General features: G+C 35.2%; 1 long non-coding RNA gene across 4 annotated transcripts; it reads right to left on the bottom strand.

Annotated features, from left to right (window-relative positions):
- Positions 1-22567: 22567 nt before the first annotated feature.
- On the bottom strand, positions 22568-25121 carry LOC127085127 (uncharacterized). Of its 4 annotated transcripts, none has more exons than XR_007788957.1 (6): positions 24535-25119; positions 24079-24341; positions 23800-23922; positions 23381-23445; positions 23175-23279; positions 22568-22940 (listed from the first exon to the last, which is right to left on the bottom strand). It is a non-coding gene; the product is annotated as an uncharacterized LOC127085127 (long non-coding RNA). The 4 variants fall into 4 exon arrangements; XR_007788955.1 differs by having other exon boundaries at positions 23800-23867; positions 24535-25117; XR_007788956.1 differs by having other exon boundaries at positions 23800-24328; positions 24535-25121.
- Between the last annotated feature and the right edge of the window lie 547 nt (positions 25122-25668).

Below are 25668 nucleotides of genomic sequence, written 5' to 3'. Positions count from 1 at the left end.
ATTTCTCACACAATCTATCAAAAATGACAACTTTTAGGTTTAACTTTTTAGTGAACAAACTCATTCAAAACTATCTCTAGCTAAAGAACAAGGATGGATGAAAACCTAGGTTAAGAGTTGGAAAACACCTTTCAATGATAAACCAACACAAGGAGTTATTAATAAAACAAGGTTTTCACCATACATTCTTCATCAAAGAGTTTACAAATGAAGATCAACCCATATACATACAAAGCTTATGATCATCTACATCTAACCCTGACAAAATGAAAGACTTAGCTACTCATTTTCATGGTAGCTTGAACAACAAGTTTCGGAAGAAGGTTGATCAACATCCGAGTCGAAGAATCGAGATTGGATGGGAATCCACCTTCTTTTTGTAAAATATTGTCAAGAGAAGAAGAAGAATGAGAAATGGGGTTTCAAGGGCACAAAAATCACCTCCTAGCAAAGAACAAGTAAAAAGATGATAAAAAGATATTTTCCAAAAAGTAGCCCATACTACTTATAGAAATGGTTGCTGAGCTGTCATGCTCGCTAGGTGAGCAGAATGGTTCGCCTAGCGAGCCCCAAAATAAGTCACCAGAAGAGCCTGCGTCCAGAGGAATCATCCCAGACAAGTTTGCATCTGTTCGCTAGGCGAATCCCTCGCTTCTCTCATTCGCTCCAGCGAGTCTTGATGTTTTTGCTACTGGAAGTGTTCGCTACTTGCTCGCTGGATGCTCGCCTAGCGAATACTTCACTACTTCCCTCGCCACAGCGAGTTTTGATCTTTTTGGTTTTGTCCAAGTCTGGGAGTGTTCGCTGGCATCTCGCTGCGTGCTCGCCTAGCAAATACATCGCTACCTCACTCGCCTAGCGAGCTTGCTTATGTTTGCTTTCTTTCTTGGTTCTTTTGCCATCTTTCTTGTGCCTTAGTTTTCTACTCTTTCATGCCTAATTCCTGCACAATAACACACAAATTAAAGGTACCAGGATCATTTCACATAGTATTGTAAATCAACAAAAGCAAGGGCAGTTTCGAACACTTTTTCGATAAAAAGGAGTGAAAGATGCCCATATTTGATAGCTCAAATAAGCAAACTTAGGCATCTAACACCCATCAAGTATACGATCAAGAGATCGTTGAAGTTTCTCTGTTGCCCCAATTTTCTCTCCTTTCCCTAAAACCTTTCTCTTTTTGGAAGAACTTGGTGTTGGGTTGGGTTGTACTTCATTGCCAACATCAAAATTACCTGCATCTCCTTCATCCTCAGTAATTGTGTTATTCTCACGACCGTCTTCAAAAACAGATTCTGATCCTTCACATGGTAATTGATCTTCATATGGTTTGTAAAGGGAAAATCCAGTAGCTATGGCACCCTTGAAACATTTATCTAGCAATTCAATAAACTTAGGTCCTCCATGTTTCCATTTCAAAATATCTAGATCCTCCTGAAAAATAAATAAACATTCAAAATATATATCATGAAAAAATTCATGCAATTAATTAAATACTAGTCTAGTATACATCGACAGAACCATACCTTACTCTTTTCATCCCACCAATCATCGTCAGCCATGATAGTTTTCTTTTCATGATCCCATCCTACTCCAGTTTGCTTATCCACTAACTTCACAAATGACGAAAACTCTCTTTTCAATGTATCCCGTCTATTTTTTAGTTGAGTGCGATCATAAACATATCCGATTTTCTTTTGAAATTTTTCAGTAATATTCTTCCACCCTTCTTTACTGAAGTGGGTAGTTGGCCTATTACCCGCTTCTATTTCTTCAATGCAAATTTTCAGCAAACTTTCTGTTTTACTGTCATCCCCCTATTTTGCAACAACTTTTCCATCCTTCTCTAAACTTTTCACATCTTTTTTAGATGTCATTCTAGTGATCAAATACAATATTAATATTTATCACTAATACATTAGAAATTTGAAATAAACCTATTAATATTTATCACTCAAATAAGAGTTTATGTGTATGTAATATGGTATTTACAAACCTATTATTATTTAATCCTCATGGTTGATATAAAAATATAACTCTATATAAGTAACAACAAATACATGCTCTAAATAAGAATTATGTGCTTTATCTAACAATAGTGGCACCACACACTATAACTACAATAACTTTTCCAATAAAGAAGCTATACAATGATGCAACCAAAAAAGTTATGTGCTAAGGAAAAGACTGTGATTATTCCAATTGTTCTAGGCATGATAGTTCTCATTATTTTACTCTTTATGTTACTATATTAACCACTGTCATGCTTTTTCTCCTATTGCTAAAATAAAGCAATAATCATGAAGCTTATGCATCTAATCTAATGACAAATAAAGTTTATACAAGAGTGATAAAAGTGTGTAGGGAAAATCCTCCACTTTGTCTCAACAAAATAAAGCCTTTAAAGAAAACAATGTATATGGTAAAGTTCTGCTAGTGGCAGACACAAGATTTTCATAACAGTGTGTAATTATGATTTTTCTTTCTATTCTATCAAGTCACTCTCTTTTACCTTGAAGCCACATGTTGATAGAAAAGAATTATAAATAGTTTGTCCCATGTTTGAAGAATTTGATTGAAAGGAATAAAGCACAAGAAAAAAATTCTGACTTTTGATTGGAGAAATTCCAAGTCATGAAGTATTAATAAAGTTAGTATAAAAATACAACTTTTGAATGAGAATTCCTTTAGATCTTTCTCATTAGTTCATTTAGCATGTGAAAGATGACCATTATCTAAGTACTGGTCCCTTATGAATATCTCACCAGAATCTTTCCAAAAGATAATTAATGGGAGAGCTAAACCAAATTCCGAATTCGGGGAGGATAATTCTAGCACAGATAAGCTTTGGATCCGCAATTCCACTGGCGGCGATTCTTTTATTGGGTTTACCAGATGTTCCATCTACAACATTGTCACATGGTTTTCTACTAATCATTATGGGATTCTCTATATCTTGGATTGCTCCTGCTATAAATAAGTATGTATTTCAAACTAATCAGTTTTTGTTTTGTTTACTTGATCATTTTCCAAATTCATTATCCTCATTTGGTTCAGTAGTTGCCATTAACATTTTTGTAATAAAGCTTCTTCAAGTTTATATCTTTGTGCATAAATTAATTTGTTAACTGTGTGGACATTAGTCCAATTTTTGCAGAGATAGTTCCAGAGAGAGCCCAAACAAGTGTATACGCATTGGACCGGTCTTTCGAGTCTATACTATCATCTTTTGCTCCCCCTGTAGTGGGGATTTTGGCACAAATTTTTTACGGGTATCAGCCCATTCCTGAAGGCTCTAGCGAATCTCAAGAGATTTTAACAGACAGAGGGAATGTTGCATCATTAGTCCAATCTCTAGTTTAGATTCTCCAACTTAGGTGAATAGTTAGCTCAAAAGTTTTTAGAGAAGAGAGAGAAGTTTCTTTCGGGTTTTCTTAGTGGTTAGAATTTTCAATTGGTTCCTATAAATACTCATCTCAAGTATACATGACAACTCCAATACAACAAACAAATCAAACTGGACAACAAAAATTGAACTCACTTGAAGCTATCATATTAATAATATATTTGGAAATAGTTCAATCTCATGAGGTATTTCAAGAATAGAACAATTAGTGTAGCGGGGTATTCGTTACCATTAGAGATATTGACTAAATCTAAGGTAAGCCATACAAGTCGAGTCGCCACTGCACTTCTATTTATCCAAAGGAATGGTTAGAAAGCGAACAAAAACCTAAAAGTTTTATCAAATCAAAAACTAGTAAAAAAGTCAGAGATCTGGGTAAGGGGGTTGGTTATGCAATGGGAAGGTTTTAAGCACCTTAAAACATCCTAGGTACTCCTAGGGAGCCCTTTTCAAATTGGTTGTAAGGTTGGTGTTTTGTGAAAATTTGTTTGTGCAAACATGATTGAAGATATGAGAAGAGAATATACAAGTAATTTACATTTTTGTGTTTGGATGGATGAACCCATTGCCTACGTACCATCTTAAAAAAGATTAGGATCAAAACCTCGTAGTTCGGGGTAAAAATCTCAAAATGAGTTGGTGAATTGATTGGTCCAAAAGCCTTAAGGTCTTTTGTTATACAAGGGAGAAAACTCAACCCAAAACCACAAATCCACCATGCGAGGATAGCTTCAACATGCTAGTGAGGGGTTAACCCTATAATAAGCATTGAAGACTCATTGTCCATCACTAAGGATATAGGTGAGTATTACATCTACCTCAAGGATAACTCAAACCTAATAGCTAAAGGTTATGAAAAGTTTGATTAAGAAGGTGGCCATTGAACCCATAAAAGATATTTGAATGGGTTATATTTACCAATGAAAAGTATTTACAAAATATGGTCAAAGTTGATTTAGAAGTTCAATTCAAAATAAGTGTTATGAAAAGAAAAGTTTGAAAATCAAAAGCATAAGGCTTAGGTTTCTAATGTTGAAAACAATTGTTAAATGTTTGCATAAAAGTTTTGGCTAGGGTTAGAGTTGAGGGAAGAAGAAGAAAGGCTAAAGTCCTAAGCACACAAGAGATAAGGGATAAAGAAGCAAAACCACAAATGGAGTTCCTCTCTTGAGATCATATTGATGATCCAAGTAGCTCCCATCCTTTGGAATAAGCAATCACATAAGCATAAACTCAAGCAATCAACAATCAAATGAACTCTTGGGAAGCTCCTCAATGTATCTTGGATCCATATCTCTTAGAAGCTCATGGCAATGGTTCCTCAATTTGGCTCAATGTTGGAATTCCTAGCACAAAAACACACACATCAAAAGGTTCTAGCAAAAACAAATGAGGAATGGACAAGAGGAGTTTAGAAGTTGGTCCTTTCAAAGTCATCTTCAATATTAAGCATTCTAAAGGCATGAGGCCTAGTTTCTCTTTGACATTTTAAGCATTCTAAAGACATGAGGCCTAGTTGCTCTTTGACTCCAAATTAGCATAGGGAAATTCCTAAAGTCTAAGTCCATTTTTGTCCAATTCTTTGCATTTGGTTCACAACAAACAAAACAAAACACAAACACAAATGATACATACACAATTATATGCTCAAGTGAGCAAAAGGCAAATTGCATTAACATAAACATGTGCTCCAATGAGCAAAGGAAAAAGCAAATGAATAATATGTACAAGAATGATAAGTTGCATAAATGTAAAGTGCAAAAAGTAAATGTTAATGGTTAGTGGTTAGTGTTAGTAATTAGTATGCCATAAGGCAAATTTAGCGCTATGTTAAGCAATCGCAATTGGACTTATGTAGAAGTCACAACTATCTGAGGTCGGTCAATAATAATGTAGGCAAACAACACAAGTTAGAAGTCTTGATTAGTGAACCATGTTCCAACAACTTGCCATGCCAAAAGAAAAAGGGAATTGATCTTGTATTGGTTGAAGTCCTTTGCATGATTTAGGAAACAACCTATCCTTAATGCAAAGCCATTCACTTGATCAATTGATCAAGATGAATTAGATTTGAATCAAGGAAGGTTAAGTCTCCCCAATCAATGCTAACTTATCAACCTTCAACTTATTGATCAAAAAGAAAGAAAGAAGAAGAAGAAGAATAATGGATAATGAAAAGAAATAAGTGCATTAAATGAAATAAAATGTACCAATCAACAAGTGTTGACCAATGACATTGAGGACCATGGTCAAACAATCAAAAACAGAAGTGAGATGAAGATTGGAAGTCAAGAAATGAATAAAAATATTTTTGGCATTTTTAATATTTAAAATAAACTTGAATTAAAATATTAAAGAAAGGTCAAACTTCAAAATCACTTCAAATCAACCTTGAAAGGTCCAAGTGATTTATCCCAAGTTCAACAAGGTCAAACAAAGTTTGACAAAAAATTTCGGCATTTTTAAAAGTCAGAAACTATTTTTAATCAATTAAAAATGAATAAAAATAACCTAATTGAACTAAAATCTCAAATTAATTAAAAAATTGATGAGAATATTTTTCATAGATCCATCATCATTCAAATAGATTGAGAAAATATTTTTGTATTTTTTGAATATTAAAAACTATTTAAAATGAATTAAAAATGACCAGAAAAGAGAAAATTCACAAAAAATATCAAATGACAAAATAAAAAATATTAAAAATCATATTTAGAAACTAGAATTTAAATGGAGAAAAATGCAATTGGTCATATATTTTTTGGATTAAAAATGAAAGAGTTATGAATTTTTGAAGTTAAGTGGAATAAAAGAAATAAAAATCAGAAAATGAAAAATAACAAAAATCAGGGAGCGTTGGATTGTATCTCATTAAATGACGTGGAGGATCCAATGGCATTGGCAAGCGCGCGCACCATGAACCTCAGTCAATGAGAAGCACAATGAATTAAATAAAGTCATGAAATCCAATGGACCTGATTAGATCTGGACACATGATCCAACGGCTGTGACTTGTTCTGGCAAACGGACGGTGGCCAGAGTTGTAGGTTTCAAAACCTCCACCAAAATGCACGATCTATACACCGTTCGAAAGAGGAAGTGATGTACATCACTCCTGTATCACCTACTTCCACTCTAGATTTCTATTGAGAGAGAAATCAGAGGTGGAATTTTGGTGATGTCCAACTGGACTTGCTCGATTTCCAAAATTAAACACTCAGCAATGGTGCCTCTATAGAGAGGACTTCAGACAACACAATATCCAGTTCAATAGGCCAAGGAATAATGAGTTTCGAAGAAAAAACCAGTTGAAGTAAACCTTTGAATTGTGAAGATCTGAGCTCCTTTCCTTGGTTCTTTTGGCAAAACAGAAGTTCAATGGATCATATGAGGAAGGTCTAGGAACTTTAGATCTAAAGATTCAACCCGATTCAGTTGAATTTTAGATCTGAAAAATTGAAGAAAATGTGAACTAGTTCCTTTAGGTATGGCTAGGTTTTGATTTCTGCAACATTTCAGATTGATTCAGGGTTCCTTTGGAAGTGGGCAAGCATGTCTATTTATAGATGGAGCTGATGCAAAGCAAGGTGAATTTCGTGTGCATGAAAATTGAAGGCCTCCATGCATGGGCCTGTACAGGCGCATGGAGGGCCCAAAAGCCAATGCAAATGGATGCTGAAATGATTTGGAGAAGGTTTGGACGTGTGGTTTGCACTCCAATTGCTTGCATATGAAGTTCCACCATGAAATGCATAATTGGGCTTAAAACTTCACCTCTTCGAAAATGCCACTTGGAAAATTGAAACATAGGCATGTGGGTAATGGTTGGAAAGGTCTTGACATAAGGAACAAATGTTATATTGAGAAAAAACTCATTTGGAATGTGGAAATTTATGAAAACAGGCCATGAAGTTCATAGTGCAAAACATGCCTTTGAGAATTTTGCCAAATTGAAACAACTTCAAGCCCTTCTGTTTTGATGATGCAAACCTCAAATGGAAAAACCCCCAACAACAAAGTTGTAGATATTTTAAAGACAATCAAAATGGACTTACATTTTGCATAATTTGGATTTTTTATGAAGAAGTTATGGGCACTTGAAGTTAGACTTTTTTGCCTTTCAATGCATTTGGTCCAAAGTGACCTATAATGTTTTGCATTATCACATGTATTTCCTTTGAGATTATTAAATTTTGTTCAACATAACATTTGAATTAGACATCTTAAGCTTTCCAATTCATTTGATCCCACCTCAAAATCATAAAAAATTAATGAGTTATGTCCTTGGGAAGTTGACCTAAAATTAGGGTTTCAGTCAAAATGACCTATAATGTATTGGAATGGGAGATGACCTTCCAAGCTTAAAATAAATTTTTGATGAACATGAAAGTTGTTCATATTATCCTTAAGAACATTTTTGCTTTTGGTATCATCTCCATTTGACCAACACATAAAAAGTTAGGTCTCAGTGCATTTCAAAATAGTCAGATGAATTGACTGATCAACTTTCTAAGTCCACAACCCATATTTTGATGAATTGATGATTGAGGACACTCAAATAAGTTCAAATATGCATGAAATGATGAATTAAAGAACTTCCCTTGATTGTTTTTGACCATGGGCTGAGGTTGCTTCATGAGCAAGGCATTGTGGATGATCAAACGAATTAGGGTTTCCTTGAGGAACAAACCTCAAACCCTTTGACTTGCTTTGATCAAAATGATGAATTGAGATACTTGGGAGGCATATTTTATGGATGAGAGCTTTGGGAACCATTACCATGCTTGCTTTCATATTCTTTTGACCATATCTTTGCACAAAGGATCTCCTAGAAGCTTTTGGCCTTGTGATTGCTCAAGCTACAAACAAAAGATGTTAGTGACATATTTTTGTGCTTTTGGTTAGTAAATAAAATGAGAAAAGCAATAATATACAATTCAAGCATGCTTGGTGATCTCAAACCACTCACAAGAGGTACCACCCAAAGGCAAGAGGAACCAAGATGCTCATGATCCTTGAGGCTTTGCAAATGCAATGTTATGATGCCATGAGGGATCTTAGGGACAAAATTGGGGTCTTACAATTAGCAAACAAACAACTCTAAGCAACTACGTCCAACCCATGACAATATGCTACCACATTTAAATTGTTCATACCATGAATTTCACTATTAACCATGACAAAGAGCTCTAACCTGAATTACCAATAGCTTCAAGTTCCAGAATTCAATTTCGAAATAAGTTGAAAACCCTATATCACAAATTTTACAAAGGAATCACTACCTCTAATGAAAAATGAAAAATTGAAAATCCCAGATAACATTAAAGAAGGAGAAGATTCGTGATAATTTTTACCTAATGAAAAGAAGAAGAAGACGACACTGCTCACGCCGCCATTGAAGCAGATGGAAGAAGAATCATTGTTCACGATTCTGAACAAAATGAAGTTAAACCCTCGAAGGGTATTTTCGGAATTTTCAGAAAATTTAAGGATAACTATGTAACTTTGCTTTAGATGTAACCTTCCGTGTTTTGTATTTTCATTTTCTCTCTCATCTATCGCAAAATGAAAACTTAAAAGCTACTTGGATCAGCTTCTCATTTTTAATTAAAAAATCATTTTTTTAACATAATCATTTTTAAAAAATCTGAAACAAACACTCTTAAAATTTTTTAAAGTGTTTTTTTAATAAAAAAATAGATTTAAAAAAAAAAGCTGTAACAAACGCAGCCATGATGTTGCCATGTTATCCTCCTCTTCATAATCCGAAGAAAATATTGCTGAATCTCCTTTAGCCAGACAGACTCGCTTCTCTAGTTGCTTTTCTTAGAGATCATGCAGTTCTTTTGATTTCTGGATAAATGGTAGTAATGATGACCCTGAACTGCACTTACATAAACAAAAAAGACCTCAGTAGCACTATGATAAACAATAAAATAAAACAAAAATAAACAATTAAAACTAAGAAAAATAAAATGCGTTGCACAAAGCGTAACCCTGTTGCAATCAATAATCCATGACAAAGGTGTCAAAAACTTGATGACTTCTCGGTAAGTGTACCGATAGTGTCGCAGTAATAAAAGATTGAATCCATACGAACTTTGTTTGAACAAGCCAATAATTATGCAATGTAAAGGAAAAATAGTAAATGACGGGGTTTTCAGATTTTTAGACAGAAAACAAATTACGAGTTTGAAACAAAAGTAATTAATACGGTTAGGTTGTGTATTAAAATCCCCTTATCCTCTCTTGTAGGTGGATATGTCTTGTATGAATGGTCTTATCCTTATAATCCCACGACGAATTAACAAAACCGTTATAGTCGACCCCTCATGAAATAACGCACTAACCATTACTCGGAGCTTTCCATCCTTAGTTCGTCAGCCTAATCAATTTTAGACGATGTATAAAATGTTAATTCCCCATGCCACTACTCGGGGTCTCCTATCCCTATTCAACCATCATAAGCAGAACAATCGCCCTAGGTCCAACACATAGGCTAAGGGTAAGTAATCCTTATGTATCCAAAATTAGATTAACAAAGTATCTCAAATAAAAAGCATTAAGATAAAGCAACAACTGAATAAAATTATAATTCAAAGGATTCATACAAAGTCAAACCAACATATAATGCCAACAAGATTGAATAAGGTCTATCATCACACAAACTAACCCAGAGAAGCTTAGCTACCCATAATTAAAATTACAATAACAATTGAATAAATAAGAATATCATATGAATTCACTTGAAGGATTTCACTTCAATGACTTTCAATGCTCTCAAAATCACCCTTTGATGCTGTAAAATTATGCTCCTTATGCCAAATTTTGTAACCCTTGTGAAAGTGCAGAATTTCCCCTCTTAAAGGTATCAAAATAGACCAGAACGCGTCAGAAAAAGACCCAGAAAAGTGACCATCATGTACGTGATACCCTGTATCGCGCGCGATGAATCTTTCAATGCCCTATTGCGTGCGCGATGGTGGATATGATTATTTCCGAAGCTTCACTCCTTTTTTGCTCCTTTTTTACTCAAAATTTCACTAAGTCCGCAATTTGCACACTCAACTATTTTTCCTTCATTCTTTGTTCATTCCTTCTCATATTTTCTCGACTTTCACTTGTTTAGCTCCGATTCTTTGACTAAATACATACAATGACGAACTATCATCATTAACTAATATCTAACAAATGTTAAATTTCATACTATTGGGAAGCTTGTAATCCATCACGGTGCTTTGTAAAAGAACAAACACCATTAACAATAAGAGTTAATTTATCAAAGAATTGATGAATTGGTTTAACTTCTCTTGATGCAATAACTAGGGCAAGTTGCAATGGATGAGCAAAACAATGAACGTAATTTGCATAAGGATATCCTTCATAAATAATGCTTGTAAACTGTTCCATTCTCCTCTCATATTTAAAGCATCATCATACCCTTGACCAGGAATTTTAGAGACATCAAGGTTATGTAGAGAAAGTATATCATATATTTTTTGCTTAAGAGTTAAAGATGTAATGTCATTAACACATGCAAGACCAAAAAACATCTCTTGTATAAAACCATCTTTATCAACAAATCTCAAAACAAGAGATATTTGCTCTTTTAGATTCATCACGAGCTTCATCTACAACTATAAAAAATTTGGAATCACTAATTTCTTTACGGATATGCTTTTTCACCCTACTTGAAAGAATGTGCAATATCTCTTTTTGAATTTTATGTAAAGTATATTTGTTATTAGATTGAGCATTTTCCAACACAACTTTTGCAACTTCATCATTGTAACATGCCAAGAGTTTTATCAATTGAAGAAAATTATGTTTTTTAATGATTATTTATTTTCATCATGACCTCTAAAAGCACAAGCTTGAAAAGTTAACCAAAAAACTATGTCAATTGGAGTCTTGAGATGTAGTTGATTCTTCATAATTTCAGTCAAACTTTGAGCTTGAATAATGTTCCTAATGTGCCCATCTTAATTCAATAAGTCTTGTCAAGCTTTCAAAGCATTGTTGTGTGGTGAATAAGGATCCATCCCTATGTGTTTAAAAAAGGCACAATACTTTCCATTTCTAACTTTCTTCCAACCTCTAAAACCTGTAGAAATGAAGACATCTGAACCAGGATGTCCACTTTGTATTTTGCTAAAAAAATAACATGGTAAGCAATAAACAACATCTTGTGAATGTGAATATTCTAACCATGAAGGAAAAATGATAAACCAAGCGTATTGAAATCTTCTTCGATGGTATTCTTTACCAGACAATGGATATTGCTCTAAATGCACTTGATATGGACCCCGATTTCAAATAACATCTTTGTATTTTATCCATTTGATTTAATGGATATTCCCACATTTAAAGACGCTTTCTAGGATCACATTCTAAATAATTCTCAATGTCATCCGGACAAACTCTATTGACATTTTCTTCATTTCTTAGGTTCTCTAAAAATCTTTGAGGTTCAGACATAAAATCAATTTCTTCATCTCCTTCTTTCCTCTTGAAAGAATATTCAATTTTTATACTCTTCTTCATCATTTTTGTCGAGTATTGTTCAACTAAAATTGAATATACACTAATTGAACAATATTGCAAAAAAATACAATTAAAGAACAAAGTAAAATCTCAGCATAACACAATCTCTAAATTCAAGAAAGCTCCATAAAAATCCATGTACAACAATACAACGTGACAATCCACGCCATTATAAAAAATTAGAAAATGAAAATATTAAATTAAAAAAGGTAATGTGGCGGTGTCACGTCACTTATTCTGCTCACCAAATTTACCTAAGTCACTTATTCAGCTCACCAACTTTACCGAAAGGGTTAAAATTAAAGATCTTCGGACAAAGATGAAATTTATATATATTTTTTGGCTTAAATAGTCTTTTGGTCCCTATAAGTTAGCGAGTTTTTGATTTTGGTCCATGGATTTTTTTTTGGTCTCGGTCCCTATATCTCACTGTTGTGTTGGTTTTAGTCCCTAAAAGTAAAATCCGCAAGAAAATCCAAAGGAAAATCCGCAAGAAACCTGCAAATTTTCCTATGGATTTTGACTTTAAGGACTAAAACCAACACAAAAAGTGAGATATAGGGACTCAGACAAAAAAAAAACAAATTACAGGGACCAAAATAAAAAACTCACTAACTTACAGGGACCAACAGACTATTTTAGCATTTTTTTGGTATGTTTTTCAAAAGTGGTCAATATGGCAGGGGAGAAAAGTGGTAAAATGGAGGAAGGAAATGAATTTATGCAATTTGTTTTGATTGATAATGATGTTGTTAAATTGAATGTGAAATGTATGTGTGGATCTATGTGCTTGCAAGTATGAAGTTGATGATCCTGTTGAGAACCCTCATAAAGTTTTAATGAAGACAACACAAATGACTACTAAAGTCAGTGGTAATGACTTTCCAACTCTTTGATGATGGTAACCAATCTTGGAGACACTTCAAGCATTATCTAGTATGAGACTCGAGATTCCATTGAAGTGTTTGTATGATCCATGTATCTAGCATATGATTTTGAAAGTATCAGAGTTGTGAAAGAGAGGAAGTGTGAAAGCTCCTCTGGTCATATTTGTCTTAGTGACTGGAGTCTTGTGAAAGTATAGGAGTAACTCCCAAGATACTGAGGCAACTCACACACTTACAAACATAAAACCTCTTGTTTAACTATCAAAGCTCTTAAAAATATTTTCAAGCCTGCACCAGTTGATTAGGATACCGTTAGCTTCCTTTTAAAGCATTTTTCAAACTACCTAATTGATTGGAAGATTTTTTAACTACCCAATTGATTGGAACCATATGCCATTCGATTGGAAGAAGACTAATTAATTACATAATCTATTGTGACAATGTCTTGATGACTAGTAACTGATCTCTGTCAAATCTTTCCAAAATGGGACATTATAATCGACTATTTTACTCATTCAATCGATTGGGTAAGGAACCAATCAATTGGGCCATTAAAAACTAATCTGGAGGTATCTTGGAAAAGACCAATCTGGAGGAAAATGATCAAGAATCAGATCAAGGCCAAAGTCAATATCAATTCATAGATGAAGAACTGACTGAGGATTAAATAATAGATACTCCACCAGATCATCCAGATCTTCCAAAAGAATAAAGTCAACAAGAGGCCATCCTATTCAAAATGTTATTGGAGACATCTCCAAGGGAGTCACTACTCGATGATCCCTTAATAAGGTATGTAACTTTATGGAATTTATGTAAAAAATTATGCCAAAGGGAATCGACAAAGATATCGATGATGAACGTTGGTCTCTTGCCATGCAAGAAGAGTTAAATCAATTTGAAGGAAAGAAAATTTGGAAGATACAATGAACGAGAAGGAATAAATTTCAATTAAACATACGATTGTGCGGCTATATTATAAGACATAAGGATGTTATTAGCTTTCTCTTGCATCATGAATTTCAAATTATTTCAAATGGATATAAAAATCACTTTTCTAAATGGATACACCCAAGAGGGAGTATATGTTGATCAACCTTCAGGTTTTATCAACTCGACATTTCCAGATCATGTTTTAAAGCTTAAGAAAATGTTATATGGACTAAAACAAGCTCCTAGAGCTTAGTATGATCGTCTAAGAAAATTCTTGCTTGAAAAAAAATTACAAAGAGGATAAGTTGATAAAACTCTATTTATCAAGAAAATCGAACATGATATCTTATTCGGTGCTACTAACGAATCCTTGTGCAAATAATTCTTTGAAATGATACATAATGAGTTCGAAATGTCAATGTGGGGGAGCTTCGATACTTCCTAAAACTTCAAATTCATCAAACTAAAGAAAGAACTTTCATATGTCAAGATAAACACTCTAGAGAATTTCTAGTAAGGCTTGACATGGAGAAGTCCAAAGTAATAGCAACCCTAATGTCAACATCATGCAACCTTAGCAAGGACAAAAATGGAAAACCAATTGAATAAAGAAAATACTAAGGTATGCCATGCTCTCTTCTCTATCTAACTGCATCTCACCCTGATACACATTTGTTATTTGTATATGTGATCACTATCAAGTATTTCTAAAAGAATCACATCTTAGTGCGGTCAAACGCATCATGATATATCTCACTAGCACACAACGAAATGGGCATATGGTACTCCAAGGGAGTGGATCATGACTTAGTTGGGTACACCAATTCTGATTTTGTTGGATGCATATAAAGAAACAATCAAGTGTCGTGTTATTCACATCTGGATCAGAATTTGTTGCTACGGGTAGATGTTATTCTCAAATTATCTGGATGAAACAAATACTCAATGATTACTGTAACACCCCGATTTAGAATTATCAATTATTATATTTATTTATTTTATTTAAATGGTGTGAAATTAATTAAATAATTATTTTTGTGAATTATGGGAATTATTTAGTTGGTTTGGTAGAATTAATTAAATTAAGATAATAGAAATAGAGAATTAGTAAGAATGGGGCAGAAAGTGTGAATTGATAGAAATAAAGGGGAGCAAGGAGTAAAAGATTTAGTTAGTTGGGCCAAAGATGTAATTAGAGAGATATAATTAATTATTTTATAAAAATAGAAAACTAGAGAGAAATGGCTCTCATTCTATCAGTGCATGAAATAAAAAAGAGTTTCGGAAGGGGAGCTTGAAGAGGAATGCTAGGGCTTGAGGAAAGAACACCAATTCACCTTGCTTTTGTTAGAAATTGTGAAATCTAAAGTAAGGGTGAGAAATTGTTTCAATAATAATGGGTGTGATGGAAGGGTAGGATGGGGAAACCCTTAACCTCTTTAGGATTGGGTGTTCTAAATCTCAATTCATATTTTTGTGTTATAAATGTTGTTGTATGATGGATTTGGTATGAAATTCGTGTACCCTATGTATGCATATATTTTGTTTTGATGTTGTTGGTTATATTATGCCATTGAGTGGTGTTTTAAGGTTTTGACCTTAATTATGTTAATGGTAATTTAGAGATGATGAACATGATGAGACTGTTGTAATATGATGTTAATTCATGAATCTATGGAGTAAATGATGAGTTAGAAAGCTATAACAATAAGGAATTGAATTTTGTTTGATGGATTTTCGTAACATAAGTTTTGGCACACGAGGTAGTGTTTAGATTGTTAAAAATTATTTTCTTTTTTACACAAAATAGCAGTACGTGTCGACCTATGAAGGTCATGCGTTGACTTGTTTGATGCATGCGTTGACCTGTATAGGTCATGAGTCGACACATGCAATCAGCACATCAAACAAAACGTTATAGGATTTAAGAATGAGGTACATGAGTCGACTTGTAACTCATATGTGTTGACATATAGGCAATTTTTTCTTCTATGTATCGACCTAGAAAGTGTATGTCTCGACACATAACCGCCAGAATGTTCGTTTTGCATTGTTCGACGATTTTGGCCATAACGTTTAGTCTGTATGTCTAAATGACATGTCGTTTGAAGCGTTAGAAAGCTAACACTCAGATTTATAATGTGGTAGTGATTAGTTAAATGTTTGGATATTATTCATATGCATAATGTGTCAATATATATGTTGGTTTATATGTTTGGTTCATGAACCGTTGCAAATGTTGTGATAATGTTGATGTGATTATAAGATGAATTCTTATACTTATAATGATATCATGTTAAGTTGAGATGTAAACTTTCAATGTGAAACCGTCATGTTGATGTTGTACAAGAAATTATGTGGGTGATGTGATACTGTTTCTGTTGTTGAGTTGTTATAATGATGAATACATTCATTCATGCATCATGAGTTATCGTTCTTGTGAAAGAGGCGATTACATATTTCGATGTTGGTGACCGGTAGTTATACCAAGCTTGATGTTGTGGCTTGGAGCTCGGTGTGGGGCTCAGGGTTTACTGAGTGAAGCCCATGGTTTCGTATTTAATTGGGACCTGGTTCATATTTGGAACCATTGTTGAGATCGGTACCGCATGCATATGAGTCTATTGATGATGTTGAGATTCACATTTTCATATTGATTGTGTATTATTGTGAAGTGGGTGAAACTTGAATAGATGTGTTGTGGTATATAGTTGATTATGTTTGAACTATATTATATTTAATCAACTATATTTGATATTGTCACTACCGGGGTAACGAAACAGGGACTTGACCGTTTTTAAAGAGAAACAAAAGAGTCGCCACATAATTTTATTTAATTTCCTCGTAAGAAGGGGAGGGGGAAATAGTTGATAAAACCCCCAAAAGAAAAAAAAAGAAAGGATAAAGGAATCGGTCTCGCAACCGAGATTGGGTTTGGAAGTCAATTATGCAAGGGGAAGATATTAGCACCCCTCATGTCCATGGTACTCCATGGGAACCATTTAAGTTGTCTACGTGCATGGGTATTTATCTATTTATTGCTTTGTTTTCAAAATGAATGTGAAAGAATGAGATTTTGGTTTTTTATAATTGTGCTCGCCAAGGATTGGGTCCCTTGTGCCTACGTATCATTCATCGGGTGATGAAGAATCAAAGCTCCGTAGTTCAAAGTAGAAAATGTTTATGGGTTGGTTGATTTTACCTTTGATAAAAGGGTTTTAGATGTGATGCCCTAAGGCACAAAAAATGAGTTTGACGGGTTGTGTTAATTTTACCTTAAAGAAGGGTTCATGAAAAGAATGTGTGTGATTAAATTGCACTAAAGTCTATGCAATATCTTAATTATATCTTAATTATATCATATAAGATGTTGCTTCGTTGATACATAGAATCTCATTTATCTGTTTGAGATACTGCTTCATTTATTTGAAGAATCTTATTTTATCTGTTCGAGATACTGCTTCATCAATATGAAGAGTCTCATTTTCTTTTAGAGATACTGCTCTAATATCCTTGAAGAGTCTTGGATTCAATTAAGGTATCATTCCCCATGTTGGAATATCTTAATTATATCTTATAAGATGTTGCTTCGTTGATACAGAGAATCTCATTTATCTGTTTGAGATGCTGTTTCATTCATCTGAAGAATCTCATTTATCTGTTTGAGATATAATTTATGACGGCGTAGAGCTATTCCTGTCAAATTAATTCCGGTCCTCAAGGGTATCTATTCCTAAGTCCTTAGTAATAGACCTTTGATTATGTAACCTAATTACTATGTCCATAAACAATTAGGTTCATACTCAAGCATTCACATATCAAGAATTACCGGTCAGATAGAAAATCCCTAGTCCTAGGTTATTTTTACTATCCAAAGTTCTTATCCAGGTCAATGAATAATTGCGGTCCAGCTTACACTATTCATAATAATCATCATTCGTTGGTCCGACGAATAACGCATAAAGAACGGCGATAAGAACAAATTAATGGAAAAGAAGAAATAAGCAATACTTTCATAAACATCAATACTGTCACATTCAGAATCAGGGTCACCCCCCTAGCAATGGGGGGTTTAGCTACTCATAAGAAAAGTAAAAACAAAGATTAATATTGTTGTCATTACAGAATTTCGTGAGGAATCAATCTTCAATAGTCGGAAAACTCTTGAACATATGAATCCCTTGATCTTCCTTGAGTCTCCAGCTCTCAAAACGCGTATATTTTCTCTCCAAAAATGTCCAACCCCCGGAAAATCGTGGTCTGGCCTCTTAATAGCTATTCAGTTGGATTTTTCCTGAATTTGTGCTCCATACGCGTACTGCGCTGTCCCATACGCGTACTGCCTAGTAGGAAACGCGTATTAGACGTAACACAGCATCTGGTACGCGTATTGCCCAGCCTGTTACGCGTATTGCCCAGACTGGTACGCGTATTGCCCAGGCTGGTACGCGTATCACCAGAAGCTTGTATTTTGGCTAAATTTTCCTTCCCTCTGGTCATTTACGTATGGTACGCGTACTGGGAAGGTCCATACGCGTATCATATAAGGTCATACGCGTATGGACAGCAGGTTCTCCAAAAATTGACTTTTTCTTCCGTTTTCTTGCTCGGGCTCGATTTCTCATCTGACGTTTGATCCCCTGAGCTTCCAAACTAGCTTTTTACCTGCTGACATACCAAAAAGTGTAAAATATCCTCAAGAAACTCATCAGTAACAACACACTTAATATCATAGAATTGAGCTTATTTCTAACTAAAAATGCTTCAGTTTACACAGTTTACCTGATTTATTTACGGTTAAATAGTGGAATGTCTAGCATAAATGGTGACTGATCACAACCCCAAACTTAGCTTGTTGCTTGTCCTCAAGTAACATCTTATTACCATCAAAAATCATGTCACCCCAAACTTACTGTAAAACAGTTCTTACCACAATACTGCTGAAATCTTTCGCACTGGACCTCTTGATGTTTTTCAGGTTTTCTGATTCTTCCACATAGCCAACGAGCTAGAAACTCTTTCCCTCAGAGATATGACTTTACCTGTCAGCTTATATCACACTCTCACCAAGTCTCTCTGGGTTAAAGTTTTATCACTCTCAAATCACAATATGCAATATCAAATCAACAGTTTGAATAAATTCTCTCATCCTATCAACATGTACAATCACACACACTTTTTGAGGTCTTTTAGGGTTGTAACGGGGCTTGGGTTTAGGTAGGCTATGAAGGTGGAACCTAGGGTTTATGTTTATTGTATTTTTTTTTTTTTTTTTTTTTTTTTCTGGTTCAGAGTACATGAAATCATTCTCTTACTACGTTTCTTTGTTATTATTCCTGTAGGGTTATGCAATCCTCTTTTCCTTTTATTTCTAGTGAATGTAGCATCTTTCAAAAGCTGTTCTTCGCTTTTCTCTTTCTTTCTTTTGGTTATTATTACTTTTTTTTTTCTTTTTCTTTTTTTTTTTTTTTTTTTTTTTTTTTATACGACATTCACTTACAATTCATTGACTGCAAAGCTACCCCAAACTTAAAGGTTGTTATACCAACAGCAACCCCAAACTTAGATAGAAACGTAGATATGAACTCACTTCTCACATACTCTGAACAGGGTAAGATAGGTCCAGGGTCATGGGTTTAGAAAAAAAAACGGGTATATCAACAATAAATGATTAAAGGCTCAACGGGGTAAAACAATGGATAATAATAATAATAATGGGATGGCTAGAAAGGCTCTAGGTGATAACAAAAAACATGCCTCAGTGTGTGTATTCGTACAGCTAATAATAACAAAAGAACGTACGCAAACCAAGATTGATAAAGACATACCTGATATCGCTCATATGATAATAAGTGTTTGGCTTTTTATGAACTCACCAGGACGGGTTAAGCTGACTTGTTCTATCATACCTCTGAGTTCAAAGCTCATGCTCGTGGTTCTGATGTTAATCTTAACCCGTGCGTCCAATCATAAACAGCAGTATCTAACGTCAGGGGACTGAAAGGGAGGATGCCCAAGTAGTTGGTGTAAGTGATCGCGAAACCAATAGCCAGACATAGTCACGTATCTAAGGAAATAAACAGGAAAATTGAGATAAACCAAATCACATTCATTAGAATTCGCCAACCCATAATAGGTGGTTACATCAAAGCAACAGAAATTAAAACTGCATAACTAAAAAAAAAACCAAAAATTATACAAATAAAACCAAAAGTACAAAAACAACAATCAAAGTCAATCACTCTGTCCACCGTCCTGCATGTGGGTATCAAAATTAATCATATCTGTCGGGTCCAAAATAGTCTGCCCTCGTGCGAATGCCGAGATAGGCGTCAATGTCTCTGTGTGGCCCGACGGAGACTGCTGCTGCTGAGGTGGTGTCTGATGCGGTGGTTGCTGCGGTGGCTGCTGCGGAATCTCTCCCCCTATCTGCACTGGCTGGTTCCACCAAGGATAGGTGAACTGGCCAAAATGAGGGGCTGGAGGCGGTCCCGAGAATCTATCTCTGAAGCGCTGTGCCTCCTCCCACAGATCCGTCTGATGAGTCAGAACTCTCCCTGACAGCCCATACTGAAAACAGAAGTCCTGCATCAAACAAAACTGGGACATCTGCATCCGATACTCTCTGGAGTTCTCATCAATCGGAGGAGGCTGAGGTGGCTGTGTTTCTGCTGCAGTCGGCTGAGCCTCCTGCTGCGGAGCACTGGTGCTTCCCTCCCTGTCTCGTGGTTGCCTCAGAGGGCGGGGCTGATCATCTGTGACCGTCCTCTCTTTCATCCAGTGGGCGTTCAGGGGTGCAGCTGGTCGCAACATCAGCGAATCAGAGAAGTCCGGGACACCCGCTTTCTTGCACAGCAGGTAAATCACAGTCGCATGGCCTAAGGATTTCTTAGGCGACTGAGCTATGTCATCCATATCAGCAGCTATGATTTGTCCAATGTTCACTTGTTTCTGATGCAGGATCTGATGGAGCAGTAAGGCACGTTCGGATATTAATTCTGACCCGCTTCGATTAGTACTCAGATTGTGATGAATGAAATAGGCCAAAGCCTTCGGAATCGGTGCTAGATCAACCACCATAACCTTTGCAGGGGAGATTTTGGACGTGGGTGCCCAATCGTGGCCTGGCCTAATCAGTGAATTTTTCATGTCAGCGTAAGGCCAATAGTTTTTGTCCGACCGTTTCATCTCATTAAACGGACAAACGGAATCATAAAACTTGCATTTCAGCACACTATTGATCGTTCTTCCATCAAATTTGATCGCTGTGCCCCTGACCCATGAAACAAATAACCAAGACCAAGTCATTCGCTGATCCTCAGAGAATTTTGTGCGTTTGGCTAAAGACACTGCTCTGCTAATGCTCAGAAAATATTAGATACAGTTGAGGTATCATTCCATTGTTGGAATATCTCGATTCTAATATCCAAGATATTGTTCTGACGATTCCCAGAGAGTCTTGATCGTTTCACTTACCTTCTAATAACTTTTTTTACCATATCACAACATTCCCTTTATGCATTTTTTCCTTGCATTTCAAAGGACAAAATTTGGGTCTTCTCGTATTTAATTATCTTCCACCATGAATGTACAAAGACTATTGCCATTCATACCTTCTAGTTTAAGGTAATTAAATAGGGGCAACTGTCATACCCCAATTTTGTCTGGGTTGTTTGAAGCTTTCATTTGTGTTTATACCTTTAAAGCATGATGCACAGACTTAAAACATGGGGGTCATACCAAAGGAGGAAATTAGGGTTTTTGTTGTTGTTTCCCAAACTTATGTTCAATAAAGTATCAAAACCCCAATCTGTGGGTCCTTACTGGATCAAGGAAATCAAACCCTAATCCCTTGGTTGATAACATTGGTGGATAGTTTCATCAGCTCGGTAAACCGTTTGGTTTTGAGGCATTTGATCCAAACTAATCATGCCTTGATCGTTAGGGTGTGCCACGTATCTTGTTAACCGGGTGTCCAGGTGATTGTGTATCTCATCTTATGCTTGGGTTTGAGTCTATTCTTGGTTATCCGTTTGGTCCTTGGTCAGGTGTTTCTGGTGTATAACGGGGTCGATATTTGTTCATTAATTTGATTATGGTTCAATTTGATTTATAAGTCGCATCAGTTGGATTCACCCATCCATTGCGTATGCAGTTATCGTTTTGTCATCATGTCATAATAATTGTTCTGATTAATTCTGACCTTGTTTTGATTTCAAATTCAAGCTAACTTTTGGAGTTTTAAGTTGACTTCGAGGTTAGATTTGACAGTTAAAGATGACTTTGGTCTCTTTCTTGAAATCATTTCCCTTTTTTCCGAATTAATTCCTGAAGTTCAAGATGAGTTGGACAATCCAAATTGATTCTTAAAAAGTAAATTTGGTTTTGGAAATTTAATCATTTCATTTTTCTTTGGTTAAACCCATTCCACATTTTCATTTGGGCCCATTTCAAATCAAATCCATAAACCATCTTTCCAATTTTCACCCCCATTATCCAAATCCATTATTTTTTAATACATTTTTAGTAAACACAAAACCAAACCCAATAATTCATTTAGTTAAACCATAATCCATTTATTCATCCAATTACCCATATGGCCATTCAAATCTATGTTCAGATCCAATTTCAAACCAAATCTATTAATACATAAATCCCTTAAGGTCCATTTTCATTTACCGTTTTCTTTATCCAAGGAAATAGAACAAAGGTGATAAGCCCATGACAGGTGAAAAATGCAGGAAATCAGTTGACATGGTTAATAGGGGAGAACAAAAATCAGATGAAATGAGAGGAATTCTGAGTTGCAAATGAGTAATATTGGCAGCAAGAAGATTCTTGTTACATTGGCTAAAATGGAGAAACGTAGGGAGCGCTTTAAGAAGCCCATCAGTTTAGAAAAAGAAGCTAAAAAGGGGTGTCTGAACTATAACCAATCCTTGCTACAAACCACCAATGCAAGTTGAGTACACATGCTTTAGAATCATAACAAACAGATACATAATTTGGTTCTACCTGATTTAGCTCTATCATTACAGAAAACCTACAACCACAAGCCCTAAGCGTGAAACCAAGGTAGCCCTTGTCAAACCATAATCTGCAGCGGGTCCGATCCAAACATAGGTAATACACCTGACCAACGATAATGGACAATTTCATGGTGAACAAACCTGCCAAGATGGAATCACAAGTCAGAATGCAAAGTACCATCAAAAGTTCACAATAAATGAAGGTATGAGACACAATCCTAAATTAAGGACATAATGAATGCCACATGTTTTCATAAACATGAGTCTGAACTGTGACCAAAACCTGTTACCAAACCAAACGGTATGAATTGAATGATACATAAAGTAGAAAACCTACTGCAAAATCTTGTCACCATAGAATCACAAACGGCTTACCAAAACACCTTGCCATGGACGCTTCCTTACAGGTCCGTGCTCACTTTAAACAACCGCATTTGATGTCAATTCAACATGCAACTCACTCCTTTTCTTGAGAAAGCCCTGCAGAAAGTCAAAACATTGGTGAATGCTAATTGTGTTCTGCTACAAAAGTGTAGAAACTCATTAGAATTCAAAGGAGTTGATTCATTTATGTAGCTCACCTCAAGCCAACCAAAATACCAAGAGTCCTTTGTATCATCCGTTTAAATGGAAATCCAACTGTAACCTGCAAAACGCAGCACTCCACATGATACAACAGCAAGCCAAAGGAAGAGTGCTGAAACATGAAACGCATGGCATACTGAATCAAGACAAACGAGCAACAATAAGCCCAAGCCATTAACAGAACATAAACAGAGTGCAAACAAATGGGAAGTAATTCATTTTTTCCATTTATATTTTGCACAAACTCATATGGTTTGACTTATTATGAATTTGCATTAACTAAACCATGAGATTTGAATCCAAACATAATTGTTTTGAATGCCGTTAATAAGAGAACCCCACACAATAGGTTATAGTAATCCTAAGATCTAAATTATGGCATAATCTAAACAAAATGAAAGGGAGCAAACCTCACCTGCAAGTCACCTTAAAGGGATACCTAGTTTGGACGCCATCTATGTTCATTTTCTCAGGTTGCAAAACCTGCAAGTTGAAGCCAAAGACAATCAACAATTCCTGGTGGATTTCGTAAAAATAGCTGTTGACACAAACCAAATCAAATCCTTTATGTTCCAAAACCACACATCAGTAAAAAAGGAAAGAATAGCTAAGCCAATAAGCTAATCTTTGAGCTAAGGAGATACAAATTACATTTAGAACTCAACTTTCATGACAGTAAAATCAAGATTCTTACCATGACAAATACAGGTCTTACTTCCGTAAAAAAAAGCTATTGAGAACGGTCACGCATTTTTGTTGAGATCTTACCAACAAAATGAACTCGCCTTGCCACATTCATTGTTTGGGGACCACACCAAATCCATGAGAAAATCCCACTCTAACGGAATGATTCTTCTCCCTCCTTCGAGCTCATGATTAAGGGACCACTTCTCTTCACTCTATATAAAGAGACCACCAATCATCGTAAGGGAGGCCCCCGATTTCTGCATTGTTACTCTGTCAAAAAATGATCATCAAATAACTCACCAAAGTTCATACTACAAAAACTACCTAGAGTTTCTCACCGGAACTCTGGATTAGTTGAACTAGACCGACAATCACGACTTGTGACATAGAAACGAAGAAGAGGAAGAAGAAACGAAGAGGACGAAAAGTGCGTAAGGAAGAAAAGGATAAGAAAGCAACATACCTCGAGGTTGGGTTACATCGCTGGTACCCTCGTCGGAAACTCTTTTTTCCAGCGAGCTTTACATCGCCTCATTTTTCATTGATATGCATGTTTTATTTGTATAAATGATGCACCATACCGTTGGGAACCTTTTACTGTTTTGGTCGATCATGAAATCGCTAGAATTCATTTACATATGTTTGGATCTGTAGCGTGTGAATATTTGTTTGCTATTTCTGATTTAGGGTTTAGGTTTAAAATGGATTTTGATTGGTATGATATGTTGAAATTTTGGGGATTGCATTTATGGATTCAAAGTGAAGGGTTTGAAGATGATAGTTTTTTTGTTATGGCATTCACGGTTAGAAAGAAGGTGCAGAGAGAGAGAGATGATTGATGCAGGAGAGAAACATTAGGAAGAGTTTCTTTTAAATCAATTAGTAAATAGAGAGTTTTGGGTTTTTGATTTAACAATACTTAATACATTCTATGCCCATTCTGTCAAATCAATGACATATTTTAATTGGTTCAGTTTTTTGGTCTCCCCATGCCTTGGGAGCACACGTATAGGGGAGAGGAATGGTTTCAATGGAGTTTTTCTGCCCATTAAATTTGTTGTGATCATTTTAAGTAATTACAAAAGTTAAATCTAATCAATGATGTTTGTTGGAAGGTTGTACATGTGACGTTTTTTTTATTGATCCAAGGTATTAAACATTTGTTTTGTTCGAATTCCCCCATCCTTCTTTTGGATGCATGTGGATTTTTTTTACACATACTCCTTTGCGTTTTTGGCACATTCCAAAAGTCCGATTGGACCAAACTTTAGGCCCACCAAGATTCTTAGCAAACACCTGCGTTTCGACTTCTGCACACCCAATCTGTTTTTAATTTTATCTATTTATTCTTGTTACATTAATTTAATATTTTATTTAATTGTTAAAGTAATTATAATAATAATATTAATAAAATGCACCATTGTTTTGATTTGATTTTTCGTTTATTGATTTTTATTTTTGAATTATAAGTTTCATCTCTTGTTAGAATATACGATTAAATGAATGTTTAGTTAAATTATTGACAAACAAGTAAAATACTTATTTTTGTCCTAATTAGGACGAGACTTTTGTCCGACACCAAGTAATCTTCTTAAAA

The sequence above is a fragment of the Lathyrus oleraceus genome, chromosome 5, assembly GCF_024323335.1.
Source record: "Lathyrus oleraceus cultivar Zhongwan6 chromosome 5, CAAS_Psat_ZW6_1.0, whole genome shotgun sequence".
Lineage (NCBI taxonomy): Eukaryota > Viridiplantae > Streptophyta > Magnoliopsida > Fabales > Fabaceae > Lathyrus > Lathyrus oleraceus.
The sequence above is the reverse complement of the archived record's forward strand: the minus strand, read 5'-3'. Positions and strand labels throughout refer to the sequence as shown.